The sequence below is a fragment of the Lonchura striata genome, chromosome 4 (genome assembly GCF_050655825.1).
Source record: "Lonchura striata isolate lonStrDom1 chromosome 4, ASM5065582v1, whole genome shotgun sequence".
Lineage (NCBI taxonomy): Eukaryota > Metazoa > Chordata > Aves > Passeriformes > Estrildidae > Lonchura > Lonchura striata.
This window is the reverse complement of record NC_140706.1, coordinates 74,755,042-74,781,217: the sequence shown is the minus strand read 5'-3', so window position 1 is coordinate 74,781,217 and position 26,176 is coordinate 74,755,042. Positions and strand designations below refer to the sequence as shown.

Here is a 26,176-nt window from a genome sequence, read left to right as displayed (position 1 = left end):
TAATTTTAAATCTGAATTAGCTATTAATTCACATGGTTCTGCTTTCAAAGTTGTGAGAACAAAATATTGTTATCTTGTTAATAAAACTATTGGAATGATAAAACATAAAGTTGATTTTTTTTTTTTTGGCAAGAAATAATTATTTGTACTTCTATTTATTGCTGAATAGTAATTTCCACAGCAGAGAAACTTACTATAATTACAGGGATTTATTTTGTGCCTACCATTTTTTCTTAAAAGTATTCCATGATTGTAGAAGTCCAGAAAATATTTTTTTCTGTCCATAAATACTCTACGTGGTTATATTTTTATGTTCATACTTGTCTCAGTTTAGGAATTGTAATTTTCCTAATGGCATGTAAAAACTTGAACAGTTACATTTTAATGGGAAAAAACTTTAAAATGATGTTTCCCGTGGATTTTTCAGCTTTGCTTCCTACTTTTTAATAACTTTCTAGGCATTTTTTTATCCTTTTTTTTTTTAGCATATTTATTTCCCCCCAAAATTTTTGCTGTATTATTGTTTGGCTTCCTATAAGTGCAAGTGTGCCAAAGGTAGCAAAGTTTAAAAAAAAAAGGAAAATCTTCTTCAGGTGACTGTTGCAAATTTATTTAATGTTCTAAAGCATAGAAACTTTTGCTTACTTAGTCATCTAATTCTATGAAATTGTTTTAATTTCTGTTTGCAATCAGATCCGAGTGGAAATTCTTCTGCTACCTGATGTACCGTCAGAAAAACTGAAAAAAACCCAGGTATTTTTTTTTTCTTTTCATAACCATTGGGGTGAGTTTGGCAGAGAATATTATTTCTGATCAAAAACTGGAGGATGTATTAGAATATTATCACTTACTTGCTGTTTTACCTGAAGCTGTTTTCAGACCTGGTAGTTTGGAAGATAAACTTTAGTTGAAGTATAAATAAATATTGGTCAAGAGAAAATGGAGGGGGGGAAGGAACTGTTGCACTGAAAATATGACTGGCTAAAGGGAAGACACCTTGTTTCACTGGTGTTTTTCTGGGTCACCCTCGTCCTGTCCTCACAGGAGCATGGTCCTGCTGATCTTTCTGGGAGTAGCAACAGTTGTTTGTAACAATTGGAAAGAAGTTTTGAATTAAGATTGTTTTTTTAAATATTAATGGTGTTTTTAAAATGGTGAAAATATATTGTGGTGTGGTGGCCTTTCAAGTAATAATCTCAGTGACAGAATTGTGATTTAAAACCTCATCAAAATCACAGCTGCAAAAGTGCTGGTGTTGGCAAGATGTCACTACAGGGATTGGGAAAGAAAAGAGTTGCATTCAATGAAACATTTTCTTCAAATAAAATTTTGAACAAAACCCCTAGAGATGGGAGAGGAAAAGAGGAATTTCAACACCAGAGAATGTTCCTCTTTTTACATCCTTACTGGAACAAGACAATTTGGCTTTATTCTGTTATTCATTTTAAATGGTACCATTTCCACTGTTATAAAATGACTATCCTGCAAAGACTATTTAGAGGGTATTTTGAATCATTAAAATCCTTTTCAATTTGGAAAGTCACTTTCTGCATCCTAATTCCTTGCAAAACAGTTTTTGTCCTTATGCAGTGCTAATTATGTCTTTAATGAGAAGATACACAGCCTAACTTTCTCACAGAAGCAATTCTAGAATATAATATGGAAAATTTTGTACAAATACAGATCTAAGAAATACAGTTTTCAAAGATTTTGGTGTATCTGAACAGCTTTTGAGGTGTACATTGAATCTTCTGGCAATTTGCAATCACTCAGTGTACTGCATTTGCTGCATAAAGCAATTTTAAACTTGAAGATCATTGAGTGAGAGGAGAAATTGTAAATTGTGTTCTGCATTTAAAAGCAGCTGGTTTTGGTTAGATCTGAATGTTGTATGGAAACAGAATTATTTATCTCCAACAAAGATTGGCACAGCTAGTAGTGCTTGAATGTGCTGTCTTCTGCTATTGCAAGGACACAAAATCCAGGTCTGTAGACACACATTGGTAAAATATCTCCTACACTTAATCAGATTGATTGGAGGAATTTTCACCAGTTTCTGCAATTAAAATGATAAAAGCTAAATCAGCATCAGCTGCTGTAGACAATTAAGTGTACCTCTAATTACTTAGAAGAATGTAACTTCCACTCTAAAGGAATTCTATCTCTTATTTCTTTTTTGTTGTTTTGTTTTCTTTCAGTCCTTTAATAAAAAGAGATCTGTTTTGAGATATATCATTCCTAAAAGGTAGCTCATTGTTATTAAATATTGGAACATTTTTGGAAGCCCATACTATTTAGAGTTATCTGGTATTCTCTTGAATTGTCTCTGAAGGAGTTCTGACCCAAAGGCAGGGGAACCTTGTTTGACAGAGATGCTCTCTTAGTGCTCTGCTTTTGTGGGTCAGTGAAATATGATAACCCAGTTCCTGGTCCCATTTTATGGGATAACAAAGCTTGATGAGAGAAGGCTCCAGTTTCCTGATTTGACTTGGAGTTCCCAACATATCAACTAATTTCACACTCCTATTCTCTTGGAAGCCGAGTCATAGCAACTTTCCAAAGTGGAGAAGTCACTGGGTAAGATTACTGGATTTTGTAGGATTGGTTTTCAATCCCTTCTGAAAGCTGTTTTCTCTCAGCTGCTGCTGGGATCAGCTTTGGCCAGAAGCAGGTCCTCCTTGGAACTGTCTGACATTTGTTCCATGGGACACAGAGGTGGTAGCTTCCAGAGAGATCATCCCTGTGACCACCCTGTTACTAAAACCTTGCCACACAAACCCAGTATGCTGCCAAAGAAGGTAGAAAGTCATGATACAATTAACCTCCCTGTCTGAGGGAGTAGAGATTCATGTCTCTTGTTTTTCAGGAGAGAATATTAGCTAGCAATTATAGGTCATTTTAGTAAGAGAAATACATCTTTTTTGGTCAGTCTTTCTATGTGCAGCAAATAAATCATTTACAATGCAAAAAAGAAGCTTGTTTATAAAAGGAGAGAGAGTACAACTTGTTAGAATAATAACAGGCTGTAGGCAGGGAGTCCTGAGTTTCAGATATTGTTTTAAGAAGCTTATATTCTATTCAGTTATTGTTTAATGTAAAATGCATGAGTAAAAGCCTTTAAAAATGCAAATCTTACTGACTTAGGTGCAGTTTCCCCTCAAAGAGTTTTGGGTTTTAACTTGACCATTAACCTTTCAGTGAACGTGGTTTGGCTTTAAAAACAAAGCACAGGACACACAAGGAGGTAGTGTTACTTCATCGCTCACCTCCTAGATTTAGCAATCTGTAGAAACTGGAAAATCTACTGATGCCATTTGTGCTTTACAAAGCAGGTGAGGTAGGTGCTCACATGGGGGAAGGGAAGGTAGCAGATGTGGAATCCACCTTTCACACTGGATGGCAGTGCCAGCAGGAAGCAGGAGCCCTTTGTGCCTGTGGCACAGGCATCCTGGAGCAGTGGGGAGTCACCAGGCTGCTGTTCTGCACTGTGCTTCAGCCCATGCCACTGTAAGGAAGTCTCTTGTCTCATTCCTTGGGCTTCTCCAGAGTCTCTCAAGTAACTTCCTATGTCTGACCGTGCAATAAATGCAGACGTGACTTTCCTGGTGTGCAGGGGTTGCAGGAGCTTTCTGAAACCTTCCTCTGTGTGCCGTGCTCATCTAATTCTGACATGGGATGCTTGCCATGTTTAAAGGCACCACTTGAACTCTTCATGGACTGGGAAGGCAGTTTTGCTGAAAGGAGGGTTTTGTTTTTATGACATTAGTATACACATACAAGATACTTGTCCTTTCAGGGAACTTGTCTAAAAATAGTACAATTTTGCTGTCGCATATTTGCCTGAGTTTTGGGGATTTCTACACTACCTTCCATTCAGCAAAGAGGAAGAGGATCAATGCATGCTTATGTGGTATTTTTAAAGCCTGTTTCTAAAGAAACTGTGTTAGAATAAAACAGAATTAGGCCAAGAAGAAAAAAAAGTTACAGTACTTGTTAAAATAATTATGGGAGTAAAAGCTGCAAGAAAGTACTCCTGTAAACAGTGGTTCTAATATTGGGACATAGAAGTAGAAAATTTTTTCCACAAGAAATTGCTGTAAAAGGTAATGCATCCATCAGGTGTCTGAGGAAGGGTGGAAATAGTCATGTCTTTATTGGAGCATTTGGAATATTTTGACCAACTAAAGATTAGAAAACCAAGAAAAAAGACATTAAGCTAAATAGTTTGTTACTATTCCTAGTAGCCAGTTATCTCTGGTTTTATCACAAATTTTATAAAAAATATTCTTTATCCAGGTGAATATGTAGGTATTTAATTCTTACCATCCATCCAAAATGTTCACTGTTGCTTTTCCAATCAAAAAGTGTAGATGATGTTTAAATTTACATAGTTCCAAATGAGATAGGAAACTGTCAGGTTTCTTGAAAAACGCAGACCCTTACAATATGAGTGGCACAGTTTTGTATGTAGGTATTGTCCTTCTGATGCTGCTTCAACTGTTAGCTCCAGAGATATGCTGTGTTTAAAATCTGTGCCTAGGTTGTGTGGGCTTTGAGTGAAACTTTTTCTGTTAGGGACATCTCTGTACCTACTGTGGTGTCTGTGCAACTGCTTTATAAATATATTTTCAGATAAAATTATACATTATACACTAACAAAAATGTGTTGCTCCTGTTGGGAGAGGCCCTTGGGAACATTCAGGCTGAACTGCTTCACGTATTTTCCTGGTTTTCCCCTTCATGGGAAACTGGTACCTACTAATAGCATATATTTGTGTAAGTACTTAATTGTTGGGCTTTTTTCAGCTGTCATTTAGGAATCTGAAAATTATTATTAAATTCCACGTTTTAAATTCCATACTAATTGAAACTTTCTAAGCAAAAGAAAACACTTTGGCTTTGGGAAAAAAAATTAAATGAAAACAAGTGAATGTTTATATGATGTAATGATTGTATCATTTGGCTAATCTGATGATAAAAAAAACACCCTAGGATTAGTTTTGTGGTACTTAGTAACCTTTAGGTATTGTAATGTCTTTTACACATTGCACTATGTGTGCAAGGCTAATTAACATTATCATCCATGTCATAATTTCAAATTAGACACATCGTTATGTTTAGTTATTACAGGAGATTTTTGTTAATCTCTGATGGATATTAAACACTAGTTCATGGAACTGCAATCACAGTTGTTTGGCATATTAGTAGCACTTTGTTTTAATAGCATTGATTTTAATGAACTCATTTGGGATTCCTGCAGAACTAACATTTATTTCCATAAAGCATTTCACAGTAATTGAACATTAGTTCAGTTATGAATGCTGGATTGCTGCCAGAATATTTCTTTCTTTCTATTTTTCTTCTGTTTCCTCACTGTGGATTTTGTAAACCTATCTTTCTGCTTCATTGCCAATTAGATTATTAAATCTAAGGCTGGATTCTTATCTAGCATAAATTTGAACTCAGTGGAACTATCCTGATTAACACTGGTTGATGAACTGGATGTCAGTTTTTGGTGTATTTCAGTAAATCATGGACTTTTTAATCCAATAGCCTTTTGTGACTAAGTTAGCTTTTTATATTATTTTTGTAGACATGCAATTGAAGCATTCTTCTATATACAAATCCAAAAAAAGAAAGAAAAATATGTTTATGTGTGCTGCCTACTAGGGGTTGCATTTCATGCTGTATTTGATTTTACTGAAAATATCCCAAGTAAGAGGATCTGAAACCATTCTGAAGACTGCTTTCACAATTAAATCACCTTTCATGATGGGAATTATTTCAGTAATAGCATTAATGTTCTGCAGCAATTTATTAAACAGTTATTGAGGCCCCCTTTGTCCCTTTGCTTGGAAGAAAAATGGGTTATTCAGAAGAAAGGTATGAATACAGTCAAACTTTGATTCAACAGTAAGATGGAAATACAGTCAAGTTCAAAATGCAAGGAAGAATCTATACATTGTTGGATAAATTTTTCACAGGCTGCACAGGATATTTATGACATTGGATAATATCTCTTGCAAATAGCTTTTGGGGTATCTCAAACATTTTTAAGAGTGTTTTATGCATCTGTGATAAAAGCACACAGATTGAAAAATGGATGCCATTTTAACAACACTGGTTATTTTAAGTGTAAATTATCTTCTTGCATCTATGTCATACAGTAAGTGGATAGTTGATTGTTACATAGAGGGCATTAAAAAGGATGGTTTTGTTCTGTCAAAGCAGTTATTCAGAGTTATGTTTGGACTTTTTTGAAAAAAAGTATAAAAGTAAATAGAGAATAAAATTAACTAGAGCTTTCATGATGGATTATACAATTTCTGTAGAAATTAAGTATATTTTCCATTTCTGAAAAAGAAAAATATCCAAAAATACTAACAAGAGAGGAAGATGAAAGCATTGAATATCTGCATAAACTATAAAAATACCCCAGCAATGAAATGAAAATATAGGAAATTAATCTAATACTCTGACATGAGCAAAGACTTGCAAATTACCACATGTAGTGAATTCCAAATATTTTCAGTTTTTGAAATGAGTATTTAGCAAACATGAAGTCACTAGAATAAAACTTGATAAATTGCAGGTTTGTACTAGCTGTCTGTGTAAAACCAACTTCCATGGTACATCTCCCACAAAATAAAATATATATTAGATATTATTTAAAAATGCTGTGAGTCTATCTTGAAAATTTCACAAAAAACTTGAACCAGCTAGTTGTGATAGATTTTCCAGATGAACTTGGGAAAGCCTGGGTTTACTGAAGCTTCCCAATTACAGAAGAGCAAAAAGCCTAGTTTGTTTTAGGTATCGGGTGCCTCTCAAAAAATAAATTTCATCTCATGTGGCATTGACTTGCAAAATAGAAACACTAAACACTTTATATTGTTGATTTTTTTTCCCCTTTCTTAAGTTAATAATCATAGATTTGAACAATTGGATTAATCAATTATTGAACTAAAATAAGCTGCAATCTTCTAAATCTGTGACTTCATAAAAATCTGGAGTTTTTTTTACCCTGTCCTTCAGTAAATAGAGTAATAAAATAATAATTTTCAATCAAAAAGAGAAAAAAACCCAACTTTTCTTCAGAATGCAAATGTGCTTTGAGCCTTCAAGAGGTCTGGTGTTTTATGGGGTTTTTTCCCCTGGATTTTCTTCTTTTCTTCCTCCCACTGCAAATAACTGTAAAAATCTTGTCAAATACTGTAAATAACTGTAAAACTCTAATCAAATAAGAGAAACACAAATGGGAGTAAAATTTTGTCAGATCGATAGACTTGAACAAGTACTGTGCTCAAAACTTGTGTAATACAGTCATTACTGAAATCTTGAAATGGCCAGCAAGAAAAGGCATTTGCCATCACTGAAGATTTTTTTTGACTGGCTGAATTAAAATAAGGTCATACAGGGAGGCTAGAAAGTAAGAGTTTGTTGCCTAAAGTTAAATTTCCAAAACCAAAATCCGTGTAAAAGCTAATTTGTTATAGTTAGTGCACTGTGCTAAGGTTGTGGTGTTTATAGCCTTGGAGGTTTTCCTTTTCTTTCATTGCTACCATGTGATAGCTTGCCAGCTCACTAGTTAGTATTTAATTTTGGGATAACTGGTTTTTTGAAGCGTTATCTCTTGTCAGTGTTGATTTACACGGAGCACATAAAGTAGAAGATATTTGTTGGAGAATGCAGCTCACTACTGCTCCTCCTCAGCAGAGCTGGGAGGGTCCAAATGCCCTGCTCCTTCGGGCAGCCCTGAGCCGAGCGTTTGGGATGCTCCATCCCGGAGACGTCGTCTGAAGCCCAACTCTGAAACTTTCAAAGCAAAGCTGGCAATGGAGCGTGTTCAGCACCATTTCTTTGATCTGCTTTCATCTACTGATCTCCTGTTCTGCTGAATTGTTAATGTCAGCCCAGCCTTTGTTAATAAAAGGGTTGAAAGTAGAATGGCAAAAGTGATTAGTACTACTGGAGCAAAAAGCTTGTAGAGCCTTTTATTAAGATTGAATACTAGAACTGTACTGAGTGCAAATGGGAGGGGAGAATTGACAAATAACTGAGTACAAAACTGAGAGGGTAGAAGAAAATCTTTCCAGGCAAATGAGAGATGAGGTCATGGTTATGATCTGGTTATTAAAATTGTTAGAGCAATGCCTTTGCCTGAATTAAGGTGCAAATGAGACCATACACCAAGTTAATAGCAAGGATTCTATGTAACAGGAAATGAGAGTAAGAGAGGTGGTTGCAGGGGAGTAAAAGAAAGGGATAGAGATGCATTAAGAAGAAAAAAGCTCTCTCTGTGGATGCCAACAGCATCCTGCTGATGCTCTCCATCAGATGTTCTTGGTGCTGAGGTTTTGCTGAGGGCACGGAGCTCAGTGGGTTGGTGCACACTTGGTGGGTGGGAATGCCCAGGTACCTGCCCTGGAGGGGATGAGTGTGGCCCAGTCTCTTGCAGCAGCCCCTGGCTCTGTTTTATCCCTTTGCCTCAGGAGCAGGGACCTGCCCTGGAGGGGATAAGATGGTCCCAGTCTCTTGCAGCAGCCCCTGGCTCTGTTTTATCCCTTTGCCTCAGGAGCAGGGACCTGCCCTGGAGGGGATAAGATGGTCCCAGTCTCTTGCAGCAGCCCCTGGCTCTGTTTTATCCCTTTGCCTCGGGAGCAGGGACCTGCCCTGGAGGGGATAAGATGGTCCCAGTCTCTTGCAGCAGCCCCTGGCTCTGTTTTATCCCCTTGCCTCAGGAGCAGGGACCTGCACTGGAGGGGATAAGATGGTCACAGTATCTTGCAGCAGTCAGGTGAAGGAGAGGTGGGCTTGGGTGGTCCTAGCCTCTTTATTCACTTTAGCCACAATGCACAAAAACTCTTACATAACATTTTTTAAACTGTTACCCGTAACATTTCAGTCTCTCACAGCCATTTAATATGGATATGAAGGAAACAACCTGCATTTACCTAGGACGTGTAACAAATTTCCTATAGCAATCTGCCTACCCTGGTCTGGACAGCAAGCATGAAATATAGCAAGTCTGAAGCAAATCTTTACTCTCATAAGACAAGATGTGGTTTGTCATATTTTTGTGTAGTTGCATAAAGAGGAAAAATGTCTGGCTGACAGAACTGATGCAGTGCAAAGACTTCATGTGTCTTCAAATTAGTTACACTGGTTTAATCTGACCGCAGTTCTCAGCTCTTTAATATCAAGTTCTCAGAAAAATTAAAATGTTTTAAATGTTTGGGATCATAAAGCTTCTTTGCTTTAAAGATGACAACATAAAAAGTAATTAGAGGACTGTCAAATGAATATATGTCTTCTAAAGCTCTGATGCACTTAAAAGAACTAATTGCAAAGAAAACTTCCATGCTGAATATAATTATTAGCAATATGCAAATCACAGAGAAATTCAGGCAAAGGTCTACAGAGACCAGCTGTTTGCCAAATTACTTACAAATGCAGTTCCTGATGGTTTAATATGGTATGTGACTCTTTTCCTGGAGCTAATGCTAATAGTGGACATCATGAAAAGGGCAATGGGAAATGCTAATGTTTGCTTGCTTCAGCCACGCCACACTCAGAAGCATCTGAGAGCCTCTTAAAGATGAGACACTATTTCTGCCAACAGTTAGGTAACTAGGGTTTACAGAAATGGTATGAATTTTATGTTTAATTTCTCATCTGCCTATGCCTTCCATAAGTAAATACAAGATGAAAGAAATTCTCCATATCAAAAAACAGAACTGAAGTTTAGAGCCTTTCCGATGCAGTTGGACAGTGTTATAGTACTCAAATATTTCAGCACTAAGGTGGAACCCAAATGTTCCATTGCTTTTGAGTAAAAAGACAAATTTGTATATATATGCTATAGTATACAAGGAAATAAGGCTTATTTTTGAGTCATCTTATACTGATATGCTCCCAAAATGGCTTGCTCACCTTCGTGCAAGCTCAGGGATATCTAGAACCATGGTGTTTTATTCCATTTTAGAAGCTTTAGTCCCTAAAAATATAGCTGATCCCGCAAGACAAACAGTCAAAAAAGACTTGCTCTTATCTGGTATGTTGTTGCTTGAAGTATAAATTTTGTAAATGTAGGAATAGCTCTTTTCAATGTAAGTCTTGCTTTATGTTCTTTAAAGTGTACAACTGAGTTTTTGTGATTGCAGGAGGGGTCATTTACTCCCCTTATCCCTTGAAATAAATAAGCTTATGTCAATGACAAGGCAATAAAGGTTATATGTAGAACTAGCTGGCACATACCTTTTAAGTGATAAGCAAATGTTCATTTTTCTTTTATTAATTTTGCAGTTAGAAGGGAGGTAGGACCCAGTTTTCTAATGGAAAATTTAACCAGATAGATGTAGGGACTTCATTTTGGTACAGATGTTCTTAGGCAAACTAGCTCCTCCACACAACGCTGAGTTCTTTCCAGTAACCTGTCATGAGCTGACAATTCTTCTGTAAAACTGACAAATTGTCTTCTGCTTCCCAGTGAGATCTCCCAGAGGAAGGAAATCAAGGAATACTTGTATTTTTTGCCTATGTTTCTGAGGTATATGTTGAAATCACAAGTGAAAATTTTACTAGCTAAATTAGGTCTGTGTTATTCTCTTCTGGTATATTTAGCTCTGCATCAGTGAAGAAGTAGCATTAAAGTTTATAAATTTTCATCAGTCATTAAAGCAAAAGATTAAAAGTATGGGTCACTTGTTATCTTAATTAATACCTACTTGGTGTTTTCCAAATGAAGTGTCAAGAAGTAAAGGGCACATTTGTGTTCCATTAATGCATTTGCAATATTTCTCCCATAACTTCCTAATCCCCCTCAGAAATTCTGTGTTCATTTGGGGAAGAAATAATTTTCCCTGATACATATTCAATGTGATTTTTTTTTTTTTTTGCATATAGTACTGATTTAGAGTTCTGTTCTGTATCCTTTCTGAAGTCTAAACATTCTCAATTTATATAAAATAGGTCACACTACATAAGAGAAAGGAAAGCGTATTTTACTTTCTGAATAAATTTAACCTGGTCAAATACATTCTGCAGGTTGAATTGTATTTTTTTTAATAAGAATTATCACTGTTAACCAAATTGAATAATGTCTGTCTAGAGAATGTTTCATATAATTAATAGAACAAGATCCATCATTTAATAAAAAAATCATAACATAGTTCAGCATAACTATTGCTCAGTGCTGTTCTTTGCAACATACAAATACATTACTGACATGACTATTTGTAATATGCCTTAGTGATTTAATAGCATCTTAGATCCTTGGTTGCTTTTCTTTGTAACAAGTAAAAATTACATGCTTTCATAAGAGTATACATATGGTACAATTGTATCACATTGAGTTCCTCTGCTTAGATTCTTTTGTGGACTACAATCAACAACAAGATAAAGCAGAAACATTGTTGATGCATAATGATTGCATATAAACAGAAAGAAAAATCATCAGATGGCCTTTGCTTTTGCATATCTTGAAGGAAAAAAATCTTCACTGAAAATGATGGTCTTATCTATGGGTACATGAGACACCTGCATGAAAATCATGATGCCTTTATGCCTTTCATCCCTTTGGCCCTTATTAGGTCAAGAATTCCTGTTCCTGTATTCACAATACTACTATTTTTGCACCTCTTTCTCTGTCCTGCTATTCCTTCAAACCTGAAATCATGTTTTTGAAATCAGCTGTTAGGCACTTAGACTGAACATATCAAGTACAGGCCTAAAGTATACTTGATTTTAAAGTATACTTGATTTTAAAGTATATGTGTGTGGTCCCATATAATCAAGTCCCATTCCACCCTCTCCTCCACCCTAATATTGTTGCATTAATCAATAATGAAAAATGGTACTTAAACTTATCAATTTGTGTTTGACATGAGTGGATAGACAATCATACTCCCAAAGAATGTCCCCATATTTAATTTTTTCAGAGACCCTTCCCCTTCACATTCCTGAAAAGTTGCAGAACCTTTCAACTGTCAAGAAAAAGTCAGCAGTGGAAGTCTGGGAGTCGGGATGGGCAGGCTGAGTAAGTCAGTGGTAGAGATGAGCAAATTGCCAACCCTGGTGCAATTGAAATAGAGCTGGATGATCTTAAAGATATTTACCAGTCTGATGATTCTACAGCTCTGTAGCTTTTAAACAGTTATCTGCACAATATTGTTTAAAATTACATTCTGTACTTCAGGTACTTCTAATATCCACATGCAGGGCTGCAGTGTAGTTACCACAGAAATTTTGTGGAAAGTGGGATGCTGAATCCTGACCTGTGGTATGGTCCAAATAACTGGTGTGGTGTAGAAAGATTTATACCTGACCTGGTTATGTTGCAGTATTAGAAATGATTTTAATAAATCTGACTATCCTTATCTGTCCTAAAATTTGACATGAGGATTCAGGAGTAGAATGTTGTGCAATAGTCCAATATTGTTCTGTGTGGCTTAGCTAGTTGTTACTTTGATTTATTTGAAAATAATTGCTTTTGTTTTGAGAGAAGCCTAAAAGAAAGGAGTTCTCCCCTGTGCTAATTTGCAGTTCATTGTCCCTGACTAAATGACCTATGGAGAGGCTTTTCTGCATGTTGTCTGAGCTAGCAATATAGTGGAACTGATCAGCTTCTGCATCTCCCTCCCTCTCCTTAGCAGTGCACTTGAGTGGGTCTAAATCTCTGCCATATGCCTGATTTGTTTTGATTTGCATTTTGATATATTCTGGAATATGTAAAAGGAGAATGAGTTCCTGCATGGCGTCATAGCAGTTAGATACTCATATGCAAGCCCTGTCTAATTAAGCTGAGCCTTTAATTGGAATTTAGCTGACACATTTTCCTGTGACAGGCAAGCTAAGAAACTTACTTTCCATTCATCCTTTACCCGCACAGCAGTGTATTGAGGTTAATTACTAAAATTAAGCAGGTTATGTGTAAATCTGTGCATAGGAAATAATTATCACTTGTCTGAGCAGGGTGTTGCAAAACACAGAATATCTTAGGGAGAAAAAAACTGAAATGCAAAAAGAAACTGCCAAAAGAATCTTCTGAAGCTTTATGTCAAAACAGGCAAATAATTATAAGCAATCAATATTAATTTTTAAAATGTGCAACAGCCAATAAGGTCTATAACTATCAAGGCAGGCCTAAAGCAGAAGAGCTTGGGATCAGGGGCTCCCTACACTGGCTCATGATTTTCACATGGCACTTACCTCTGGTGGATAATCTGACTTCAGTGCTGGCTGGATGGGCGCCTGCTGCTGCCTGACTTGGCAGATGCTGCTGAAAAGTTACCTAGATGAACTTTGCAGTGACTTCAGACATATTTTAGGAGTGGAAAATCTCATCTTAGTATTAATAAAATACATTGTACTGTAATTGCCTGATTACTTGGAATTTAGCTAAGGCATATAAAAGATGTATTCTGAAAAAGGTCTCCATTGCAAATTTAGCTTCTGTCCCTGACTCAAGAACCACAGAAATGTTAATAAGAGTACAACTACTGTGTAGCACAACATGATTACCTTAAATATTATTTTTTAAAATTTCAAAAAACGGTACTATTATTTCAAAACAGTACTAGTAATGAAACTAAATACTCGGAGTGATATTGAAATGAGGAGGATTCTTCCAAACTATGTCAAGGTATTTCTATGTATGGGAACTGTGAGAGATACTTCAGTCCAGCAAGAGGAGAATATGGAGATCAAGAAAGTGAAAAATGACATGATGACACGTCTAACTTGGTTCATTTGGATTTAAGTAAAACTGTTTTTTAAAAATTCTGTTGCTGTTTATTTTACCTTTTCTGTTCTTGGCAAGGTGCGTATCTTTTTAGGCCAAGTGTCAGTGGGGTTTCTTCAGTAATTGCTTTTTTTTTTTTTTCATTTTGTCATTGAATAATAGCTTAATTACTGTAGTAAATCTCCATTCTAACTCCTCTGTAAACAAATTAGACCTCTCCTTAGGCAGTTTTTCCTCTTTTAATTTTATCCCTTTTGTCCAGATTCCTTAATATATACATATATATTATATATTTCTGTGTTATGAACAGATCAGTCTCTTTTTCATTTGACATTACCCCTTTTTGTTCTTATCTTATTTCTCCAGGGCATAATGAAGTATTTGTCACTTCTGCAAGGGGAGAGGGCTTTAATGAATTGCACAGGGTGTTCTCTAATTGACAGTAATGCCTTCTGTACGCTTTTTTAATTAAGTCTGTAGAACTCCTTCACCTGAGGTGGATAATTGTTCCCTGAATTATGCCCTTCTATTTTTATCAGTTTGCCTTACGTTAAAATTTAAAGTCATTGTCACGCAATTGTATTCTTTAATCAGCATATATTAATCAGTATCAGCTACAGAAATAACTTCAGAAATAACTGATGGAAAAAAAAAATTAAAAATACAAAGACTATAATACAGATCCAGTAAAACTTTCAGAAAAAATTTCAAATCTTAGAGATGCAATTTTTCAGTGTAATTCAAATTGAAAAAGCCATTAAGATATATTCTTGCCCTATTTAATTAGTAATTTCAAGATAGGTTAAATTCATCACTGTGCAGAGGGTCAGTGAAGTCCAGGAATAAATTAGATCAAATTTAAGCCTTTTGGGCCTGATCCAAAGGTCTTTGAAACCACTGAAACATTTTGCTTTCAGTTCAGCACAAACAATAGTAATTAATAGTCTCACTCTGGGTAGCTCTGGAGTGAAGCAAACAATCAAATACGTTTAAAAAGCTTCAGCTTGGCTGAGATACTGAAATGCTTGGCCGAAAGCTGAGGAGCTCAGACACAGTTTGAGGAGGAGCTGGGGTCTGGGGGCACACAGAAATGGCATCAAAGGCTCAATAGCATGGTTCCTGGTGGAAGGAGAGCTGTCCCTCTGGTTTCGGCTGTTTGGAAGGCTTTTGTCACCTGTACAAACCATTATGGGTATTTAGGCTGCAGCAAGCTTTTAAGAGCCTTTGTTTCAGTGTTGTAGCAATTAGTTGTTAAAGCAGAACTAGCTAAGATGGCACTCAGTGCAATTCCTATTTAAACCAACTATAGCACATTATGGAAGTCAATTAATTGTGAATTTTCACAACCCTGAAATATAAGGCAGTCTACAAATGTATGAAAATTTGCATGGTGTATGTACATTTTATACTTGCTTACTACTACTCTTATCTGTTTAAAAAAAAAAAAATCTAATGTATTAACCACTGTTGAAAAATCAGTTGTAAATCCTCAGCCTGGTCATGCTTTAATTTATATAAAGCACTGAAAGAAAATTTAGACATCCTAATATTGGTAGCTTTGACCCTGTGCAGTTCTTTGTATCAACACAAGACAATTCAATGTAGTAAATTGATCCAGCAGCTTTAAATTAATACAAATTACTGGAATGATGAATCACCTGGAGTTTTATTGTGAAATAAATCTTTACATTTAAAGCCTTTCACTGGAAGAGCAATTCAATAAAATACATAACTCAGTGATAATATTAGATGGGATTAAGCATGCTTAAAACATTGCTATTTGCTTCTTTATTACCAACCTTTAACATTTCACTATTTACATTGCATATTCAATCTAGGCAAGGTGTGAATTGTAGCCCCCACATGAATTTTCAAATTTTGTTATCCCAGCAATTCAAACTATTCAATCAAATGATAGTTTTTTTGTTCCATGCTAGTGAACTCAGGCGTGCATGTACATCTGTTTCTATAGTAACTGATTCACTACAAAGGAGGCAATAGCAGTTGAATAACAAAAAAAAAAAAAAGAAAAGCAAAATAGGTGGCATAGCAAAATAGAGGATAGTGTAGGAATGTTATGACACTTTATTGATATTGCTTTCAGAATGCAGAGCATTTGTCAAGAATGTATGGAGGCAACATGATTCCCGAAAATATTTATATTATTGAGACCAGTGGTCAGTTTAGAGGGTAAATAGAGATTAATTTACCCAAGTGTTAACACAGTAGTTAGAATACTATTGAAGAATAACCATCCCATTGAACTTCTATGTTTGATAGAAAACTACAAGCTTATTTTTGTTTCCAGGTTGAATATTTGTCAGATGAGGCATGGAGTTTTTGATGGGAGAATAAACAATTACCTGCATTTACCATGCTGGCTTTCTCAGAGTAGAGGGTGCTTAGAGGCTAAATTACTGAGGAAACTTAAGTCTAAAGGATTTTTTCAGGGGTTTTTGAAGGCATTCATTGTGATTTTCTGTTCCCATGTTCTAGCCACTGACTTATTGGATTCCCAGGGCTAGTTCTTGTATCTTTATTTTTTTTTTTCCTTTATTTTAATGTACAAATTTGAAAGCTGTAATGTTCATTCCAGTATATAACAAAGATTTAACCCCATGATGATAGGGTGAAGCGAGAGGTGTCCCTTTTGTGAGGAGACATAAAATTTTTAAACATTGAGTTTATGCTTAAAAAATGAGATCCCAAAGTAGAAAACAAGTTGCATTTGGTGGTGCTTTAACTGAGGTTATTAGCATATTTTAGTCTGCAGTCTTCACATTCCTTTGTGTGGTGCTTCTTATTGTGGAGATGTGGCATCTCGAATTTTCTCCCATTGACTTCTTGGGGAAAAATAACAGCAAATTTAGCTATAAACTTTATAGAATGCTTTAGGGAAGCTTCCCCAGTGTATCTGAGTGCTAATCACTTCCTTTCTGATGAATTTTCAGGATATCAGGTTCAATGTCTTCAAACAATTGTCTGAGAAATTCCCCGCACAGAGTAATGCCACTGACAGAGGAAGTGTTGAAGACTGGCCTTTGGCAGGGAGGTTTTTGTTTGTTACATCAGGTCACAATGCACACTGGGTTAGGTTAAAAAATAATTGAGCCTTCTGGATTAAAGTTTGGTTGAATCTGCTGAAAACACTGAAGAAATCCTATTTATATTACACATTAATGTCACAACACCTTGCCCTTTACATGCCTTTATGGAGAACATTATTGTGATATGAATGGAATTTAATGAATAAAGCCATTATTGACTTAAAACTGAAAATACTTCAGATGTGTTACATACAGTATATCTCTAATTATCAAGATTTCTGTTTAACATTGTCAATATTTAGAGAGTTCGTTTCTGTGTCCATGTCAGGAGAAGACATTTGTCTAAAAGGATGAGGTAGATTCTCCATCGGTTACATGTTAAAAATGCTGCAAAGATACAGAATGAGGCCTACTAACATAACTTCAGTCAAAAACATCTAAATACATCACACCCACCTGTGCTGGTTCCATCACTAATTTTTTCTCGCTTCACCAAAAATCAATTATTGCAAAACCAGCACACTCCCAAAACCAAAACTAAATGCATGAATGAATGAGCTTTGAATCTTTCTGGAATGAAACACCCATATATGCCAGCAGTCTGGGGCTTTAATATTTTAAAATTCCTGTCAGAGTTTGCATCTCTAGGAAGAAAACCACAAAGCACATCTTTATTGATTGATTTTGAAAAATGTCGAGTTACATGTAATTTGGTAGTTTGTTTATCAGTCAAATGATACCTTTGTTTAGTCAGGGAAGGAGATGGAAGGGTTGAGCTCATCTCTGAGATCCTGTTAAATGGCTTAATTGGAAATAGGTGCAAATTGCAGAGACATTAGACTAATACCAGGTGATGATCTTGTGCTATTGGATAAGCAGTTGAATTTTGGGGACTTTTTCACTCTTTCTCTTCCCCTCCTCCTCCTATTTCTATCTAACTCAAATTTACTGTGAAGGTTAATGAAGTGTAATAAGATTGGACAGACTTGTTTATAAGGATGCACAGTCTTATGCAACTTGAATCTTAATTATTATTTACCTGCCTGCACTGTAATAACTAGGGAAGGTAGAAAACCAGCTTCAGCTTTAGACCTTGTCCATATTTCTTCATATCTGGTATTCTTGCACTGGTAAAATAAAATATTGTTCCCTGCAAGCCTTCCTTTACAACTTATTCTTCAAACACGAAACAGTGTTTTGCAGTTATTTATATGCAGTCTCCTGCCTCAAGCAGTGCAGAATTTCCCTGTACATATTTATCTGGCTTTATTCATATAATCTTTAGCAATAAAGTTTTAAAATATAGCAGGAAAAAAACATACTTAATCATTTTTGGGCAGATGTAAAGTGTGTAAAGAAAGAAGTCCTCAGAATTTTTCAGACTAAAAACTAGTTTTCAAGATAAGTACAGATGGTGAATAACTTCTGGTTAATACACGGTTCCCTAGTAACCTTCCCTTGTAACAGCATTTTTTCCTCTCCCATTACTCTGTTCTGGTAAAATAATAAATCCCTTATGGCACTGTCTAACTACTTTATACTAAATGTACTCCCAGAGACGTGCGTGAGTTTTGTGGGGTTTTTTTGTTTGTCTTTTTGTTGTTTTTTGAGGCCTTGTAATTGAAGATAGTGTTTATGATAGGATAGAAAAGAGTCATTGACTCCAGTGATAACTGAATTGAGAAGAATACAGCAACAGAACAATAACTGGAAAGGTTTAGAAAAAGGAACTCTATTGTTTGGTGCAACTTGGACAAGGCAAGTATTCTACTTTGAAAACCTCTGAATTTTTTAACTTACTGGAATTAATGCTGCAGTTCAGACAGCATGCTTGAATGCTTAAAGTTGTTAATTCTGGATTCAAAATTCACTGTGTTTTGACAGCACAAGCTCAATTCCTATTTGTTTAGAAAGTTGACTCCACTTCTTAAGAGCCCCACCATGGATCATAAGAGATAACTGGTTTACTCTAAAGAGCATAGGGATCTTAAAATTTCAAAGGCATGTCAACAGTGTAGCACTCAAAATTCTGAAATGCATCTTGGAATTTCCTCCTTGACATCAGGGTGAGAATGGTTCTAGTAAATGTCCGTGTCCCTTTATTTCTTCTGTCTGCCACAAATATAAGATTTCCTTTGAAATTCTAAAAACATCATATTATTGTTAATTACATATTAGTTCATCCTAATCTTATGAGGATGGCAAACTCTCTTAAAATATTGCCTTACTTCTTGTCATTCAGACGCCAGAATTACTCAGTGATTATTAATGAGTACAAGGCAGAGCATTTAAAGGGAATTTTTAATGTTTTTTCTATTAAGAATTGAATCAAAGCCTTAATTCTCTGAGTTGTATGAAGGGCAAATAATTTGAGGAGTGAGTGTCAGGCAGCTTTGCAAAGAAGTACTGTATGTATTTAATTTTCAGTTGCAGACTTTGCTCATAGGAATTAGAGATGGATGAGCAACTGGGAGCAGATGTGTTAGGTAATAATCACTAGATATTCTAGCAAATCTTTTTTAAAACTTTCAAACTTGTTCCATAGATACTGTGAATGTTGATAATGTGAAAAATCCTATGCAGCAATGTAAAAAGCAGTGCATGAAAAGAGTTTTTCAGGATTTTACATCTCATTTAAGATTGTTGGGACTGTGTAAGAGTTTTACCCCTTCCCAAAAGAATTGTTTATTCCTGAAAGCTGTTAGGCTGATAGCAGAGGTTCATGCCCTCTTTGCATAAGAAAAAAGCAGATGGGACTATAAATAGACTTCTCATGTGCTCTGTGGTCTTAAGACATTTAACAGGGATGTGTTATCTTCTCATTCTTCTGGAAGCCAAAGAAATAGCTGTGTGGTCATGTGGCACCAGCTATTGGATAGTCATAGCAAGTTAGTAGAAAACTAGAAAAATCTTCACAAATTTATCATTACTATATTTTATTTTCCTCAGCAGGCCACAGAACAAGCTACCTAGTGGTCATAGCAGGCATCTAGAAATAGCTGGCAGTGTTTCCAAACATTTGACACTGAACCAGAAGTACCAGGATGGGAACTGCTGTCTTAAGTGAAAATTTCTGAGACTAGGGAGGGGAAAAAATCTTGGTGGTATCGTAATTCTGCTTTGCCCAAAATAAATTAAAAAATGAAAGACAAGTGATATGAAAGTTATTTTTTCCTCCTAAAGCATTAAAAATAAAACTCACAAATTCCCATAGTTTGCTGCATTCACTGACTGAACGATGTAGGGTATTGTCCTAGGTGACCCAAAAATTATGCATTCCATAATTTCTCTACATCAATCTCTGCACTCTCTTTTTCTGTCTGAGATGTGGCAACCTGGGAAGCAAAACTTGTGTGTTTTACTCTGCATTCATGGGAGGAGGGTGATGCCTGGTGAAGGCTGTCCTAGAACAGAGGCTGGACAGAGCTGGAGAATAAAGCAGGGATTTGTTAGGAGGCCTCCATGGATCCACCTCGGGCAGCACAAGAGCCCAGCCAGGGCTGCACCCCAGGTGAACCCAAAGTGGTCCCAAAATGGGTGCTCAGTCACTGGGTCTCTCACTTTCATAAGTTCTGCTCCATTTGCATATTGAGTTAATTGTCCAGTTAAAGCTGTAGCCCAGGCAGTCCCATCCTGCTTGCTTTTCTCTTCAGCCCACCTTGTTTGTGCTCCTGGGCTGGGATTTGGATCATTTGTCCTTGGTCCCCAGCTGGAGCAGGAATTGTTTTGTCAGCCTGCTCCTTGACGAGAGCTCACCATCCCCCAGGATGAAGCTCAGAACTGCACACTAAAGCAGCACCAAATCTGAAAGATATAAAAGCTCAAATCTGAAGCATTGAGGAGCTGCTGGGTCTCTTCAAAAACAGGAATGGACACGCACCAGGCTCTTTTTTTGTTTTTCTGCATATCAGTAGCACTGGAGCCACTCCACGAGTGTCCAGCCATGGCCCCAGGCTCCAGCTGTGGGGAGGGGTCAGCCCTACAGCTGCCAGGAAGTTTTTCCAGCATTTGGGCAGCACTGGAGCCTTCTGCACATGATAGTTCTTTTCCCCAGGTTTTGGTTTTCCCCACTCCTGCTGTTATTTGGGGGAGGACAGTTTGTGGAGCAGCAGAGGCTTGGTGGGTGTGGGTTTTACCTTCTTCTTTCTCATCTGGGTGAGCCACAGGACTCAGCACCTTTGTACCTGGTGGTTTCTGCTGGTGCTTCTTTTTTAGTAAAGTTTTATTTTTTTGCATATATCCTCTTTGCATTTTTCTCTCCCTATTGGTCAAGAGGAAAGGTTGAAATCTGAGGGGAGGTGACTTATTTTTGAGACTCTGCCTCCTAAAATTGCCTTAAACTAAGATCTTCAGTGGCGTCAGGAGGTTAAGAAAGGCTGTTCTAAACTCTTAGAATATGTCTGTTGTGTTGTGTCTGAATTTTGGAAGCAAATTTATTTTCCTCTGGAATTTCTCATTTTGGAAATTAATTTTTAAAAATGTATTTGTTCCTTTATTAACTTTTTGGCTTCTGGATTTTTGAAATTCTGCATGTCTCCAGTATTGGTGTAAGAAAAGGCTTTAACTGTATGACAATTTTTGTCTTTTTTTTGCCTACAGGTGTATTTTTTGGATTTTCTTATGCCTAGTTAGGTTTTTTTTTGAAAAAAAAAAAAACCAACAAAAACTCATCTGCAGTGACATTTTGTTTTTGTTCTCAGTAGTTGTCACAGGTGTGGTATAACAATAAAACTGTTGCATCTTACATCACTTTGCACTGAGCTAGGGCTCTACTGAGATTTAATCTACATGCAATGTCTCTCTAGCATAAAAAAAGCTTTAATAATAAGAGAAAGTCAATGAGCTTCATGTACTTTTTATAAAACATGACACAAGGCAATATAATTAAAACTAAACTTATTTCCTGTGGTGAAATTAACTTACAAAAATGAAGGTGTTTATTTATTAAATAGGATCTCTGGAGTTCTTGCCTTACTCTTACCCCTCCTGGGAAGGTTTTGATTGTTTGCTTCCTTTCTTTTGCCTTCTTGCTGTGTAATTTAAAACTGATATCTTCCTTGGGGAAACAAAATTTGATTGGAGAACTGCCTGCATCACTAGCTAAACAAATTACCAATGTTTTACTCACTTTTCTTTTTCTTCCCCTCCCCAACCCCTTCCCCCATAACTACCAGGGAAAGGAGAAAAAAGTGTGCAGAGTTTTTAGAAACATAGTACAGTGAAAATTGTTTTGTTGTTTGTTTTTTTTTTTTTTTTTTCAGTAACAAGGAAGGCCTTTTCTTTCTTTACCATTTTAGTAATAGGAACATAAGTTAGCAGGTTTTTGTTAGCAGCTTTTTTGTTTATTTCCAGGTCTTTTGGTGTTGAATTTTGGTCTCCTAGTGCATGGACTGAATGCATGCAGCTGATTTACGTTATATAACGTGTAATTTTGGAAGGATTAAGGAGATATGTGAAGTCAGTGTTGATAGCTACTAAAATTAAAATAGTTGGCAGTGTCCTTATGAGGATGTGTTAAAAGAGAAGCAAAGCAGCAGAGTTGTGCCTGTTGATTAAGAAAACATGTATCATTGAAAGGAATGATGAATGCCAAAATCAAGATAGGGCACTTGTTTCATTGTGAGCCACGGCTTCTCTTAAGAAGAATATTGATAATAGAATTTTTCTTTTGGTGTGAAAGTAAGTTAAGATGTGGGCAAAATCAAACTCATAAAGTTCAGCTGAAAGAATGGAAACCTGGATCACTTATGGATCCGATCTTCATGAACTGGGTTTCTGCAGTAATGTGGGCAGAATTCTAGGTATTGTTTTCCATATTTTCATAGTCCCTTCTTCAGAGGCAAAAAGTTAAATAATTCAGATCTTGTAGTCCTCAGAAAGTAGTAGTTACTTGTAACTAGCTTGAAAGATGTTTTGATGTATTTGGATGCTTATGCACTGTCTATTGGGAATAATTAGTCATTACATTCTTGCTTTGCAAAGTTATCCTGGTTTTCCTGTATGCTGTGGAATTGAGAACTGTTCAGAATATTCACTGAAAACTGAGCCACTAAAAGTTCATATCCCACACTAAGAGAGAATTTTTTTTCTCCTTGCCCCTAGCAGTAATTATTGAAATTATACTGGGAAATTCACAAAATAAAAATCAGCAGCCAGCACTTCATTGTGCAATGAGTGCAGGTGTTGCTACCTTCAGTGTTTAGAAATAGGCTGATACTTCACTTTATGCTCTGGCTTGAGTGAGGTCCTTAGTCATAGTGACAATATGTTTTGATTGTTTCGATGATATTCTATGGTGATATCACATTTTTTATTTGTTATACTTACCTGTATCAATGATAGCTGTTACTTGGGTTAATTTTTAGTGTTGTGTGGAACATTTGCTAGTATATGTTTTTCTGAGATACAAGAATAAATCCATATTTTGGTTTTTCTTTCCTTCAGATTTTATTTTGACATTTCTTAATTTTTTTATGCAAGACTTCTTGGATGCACAAGCTTGAACTTACTGAAGGGGGCCACACTTCAGATGCAAGAGAGGGGATATTGGTTAGCTTCATTAAGTGGGAAGAATGCTTAGGAGAAGGCTAATTTTCATTTTACCAGGAAAAAAAGGTAGGGAAGCTGGTTAATCCATTGGCCTGTTTACTCCTCTGGCTTGAGGAAATAGATAACTCTTGATTAGTGAAGTGGAGCTCTGGTTTTCCTCTGTAATTTTTCTACCTAATATCTTGAGTTAGTAATGTGTTATGCCTCTTACAAGTATAAATTAATGAGTTCAAACTAATATTAGGTGTTTTATTTCATCAGGTTATTAGTATGAAAATTAAATTTGAATTTATATCACTCCTATTATCTCACTGCATATTGTAGGCACACAGTGGAAATTAATAAAAAAGTAAAACCTTTTATTTTTAGTTCAATTAAGCTACAATGTATGCCAAATTATTTGCTAACATAAAATTTCCTGAAATTAAAAAGTGGGTAGTTCTGAAATATGGGCATAAATGCTGTTTCAATCAGTAATGTGTCTCAGCCTAGGAATCACTAAACACAGTTGAACTGCTCTGCAAAATGCATCCTTCATTTCTAAAAAGCTGGTGTGGGTTTCCATGATCATGGATGGAACAAGAAGCACATCATCCTGACCTTTTTGGGAACTACTGAGTGCACCCAAAGTGACACTAGAAGTCGACCCAATGAAATTAAAATTATCCTTAACCTTTAAAAAGCATAAAAAATACTGCACCTTTTTTCTATGGTTCTTGAGTATTTTATTTTATTGCTTTGTCAGTTTTGCTGTGTTTGGAGTTTTTTCCCTAATTTTGCGGAGTGGTGAATGAAATGAGCATTAAAAGGATTTTTAAACTTAAAGTCTTTCTGCAAGAATGCTGAAGAATAAATTTTTTCATAAGAATTAGTTTTCATTCCGGTATGCTTATAAAGTTTCTCATCTCACAGCTTGTAATATCTTCATTTGCAGTCATCATTGCTCTCTTACATCCTGGAATAATACAGGTTTTCTGTGGGCTTATAACTGCCTTGCTGTGCACTTTTCAAATTCTGTGCATATATAATTGCAAGAGAAGTTAATTTTTCCCCTTATGGAATGTGCCATTGATAGTTTTATAAAGTGTGTCCTCTCATTTTAAAACAATTAGTCCTAAGAAATGTAATTGAATGGAATTAAATTCTTGAGGGAGGTAAACACCAGGGAAGGAGAAGAGCTATTTAAGCTAAAGGACAATATTGGCACAAGAACTAATGGGTGTAAGCTGGCTATGAATAAATTCAAGCTGGGAATTAAAAGAAAGCACCTAATTGTTAGAGCAGCAAGGTTCTGCAATGGTTTTTCAATCAGAGCAAAATCATAAGCACTCTTAAGAAGGAGTTTGATTGCTTTACAAAAAACATTAAATTATGCTCTTCTTATGGCTGGGGACTGGAATTTGGTGGGTCTTTCCTGTCCTGTAATCCTAAAAAGCATATGCTTTCTGAGAGATGTGTGTACAGCTCAAATTTACCTGTACATGTCCTGGTGCATCCACACATTTAATTCCTGTTGATTTTAGACTTAAGGTCAGCCCTTGGCACATTTAGTTTGATGTTCTGAATCTGAGGAGTGAACTTGGAGTCTTGGTTCAAGTTGCAGGGGCTCACAGTTTTCTATGTGATAATGGGAATTTAGGTATTGAGGAGAAGCTGGAAGTTTCTTGCATTTCAGTTCCCCAAGTTTACGTGAAGAAATGTTTATAATATTTTTACTCAAAGTGAATGTGGAGTTAAAATAATTGCTTTTTTTTTCTTATTACTACAGCTTATTTTTAAGTACTAACCTAAACAGCCCATTACCAAGTGCAGTAGAGCAGCCTACTTGGGTAGCTTAAACATTGGTTCCTGTAATCTAAAGTGAAACTGAACATGTTCTATTTCTGCATTTTGGTGCTCTTTCCTCTGGATCTACCTGGAGTGTTTAAATAATGAGAAATTCCATAGCCAGGCAGTGTAGAGTTTTCCCATTTTGAAAATGTGCATAGCCTTACTTGCAGAGTCCCCCATTGCAGTGACTTGTGCCTGGGGTGGATGTGGTTTCCTACTGATTCAGCTACATCAAGTTCACAGACTGCATTTCTGCACTCTTTTGCACTGGAACTTAATTTCTCTTCCTGCTTTAATTTTCTTTTTTTTTTTTTTTTTTTTTTTTTTTTTTTTTTTTTTTTTTGTGCTGAACACTGGCCAGCTTCTCAGTTCTATCAAGCTGCAGGCTTCAAGGACTGAGCTGACTTGCAGATGCTTGAGCACTGTGGCAATCTTTTTACAGTCTTTTCTCCCTCCTTATGCAATTCTATTTATTTTCTGTGTTGGATTGTTTCAGGGTTTTGGTGGGGTTTTTTTTGACCGTTCAAAACATCAAGTGAACTCGTTTGCTAACCTGTGTCAGCTGAGCTTTAGATGTAGTGAGTTTAATCAGGAAAATTTTCTTGAGGCTTATTCATGTTGAGCAGCTGCTTGATTGTAGAACATTTGGGGAATGGCAGAAGGCCTGTTACTACCTTAATATGATAAAAAGATAACCCCCGCTCAGTGAAAAAATCCTTTTATTTTGTTAGTCTATTTAAGACGTGCCGTTGTGTTAAGGGTGCACTGCATTAACCTCTCATTTGCAGAGCTGGGTTAGAATCTGGCACGGAGCATCAGAGGCATTTCCAGAGAAGCTGAAGGAATTGTGCATGAAAGGCAGGCCTGGTGCCACCTGACGATTCCTTGGACACTTTCCTCTCTGGGAAGGTGGTTTCTGTAATGCTGGACCCTCACAGGTATTTTCAGCAAGCCATTATGAATGAAGCACATAAGCACAGTGACAGCCTTTGAAGTCCATTTGATTTGT

General features: G+C 36.3%; 1 long non-coding RNA gene across 19 annotated transcripts in view; it reads left to right on the top strand.

Moving 5' to 3' along the window:
* The window catches only part of LOC110478808 (uncharacterized), a 231,979-nt gene that overhangs the window by 173,673 nt on the left and 32,130 nt on the right, over positions 1-26,176 (top strand). For 18 of the 19 annotated variants that reach the window (XR_014954994.1, XR_014955004.1, XR_014954991.1 and 15 more), the window contains one exon: positions 694-22,142. This is a non-coding gene — a long non-coding RNA (uncharacterized LOC110478808). Of the gene's footprint in view, positions 1-693; positions 22,143-26,176 lie in introns of those variants that run through there. The other variant, XR_014954997.1, reaches the window with a different exon arrangement.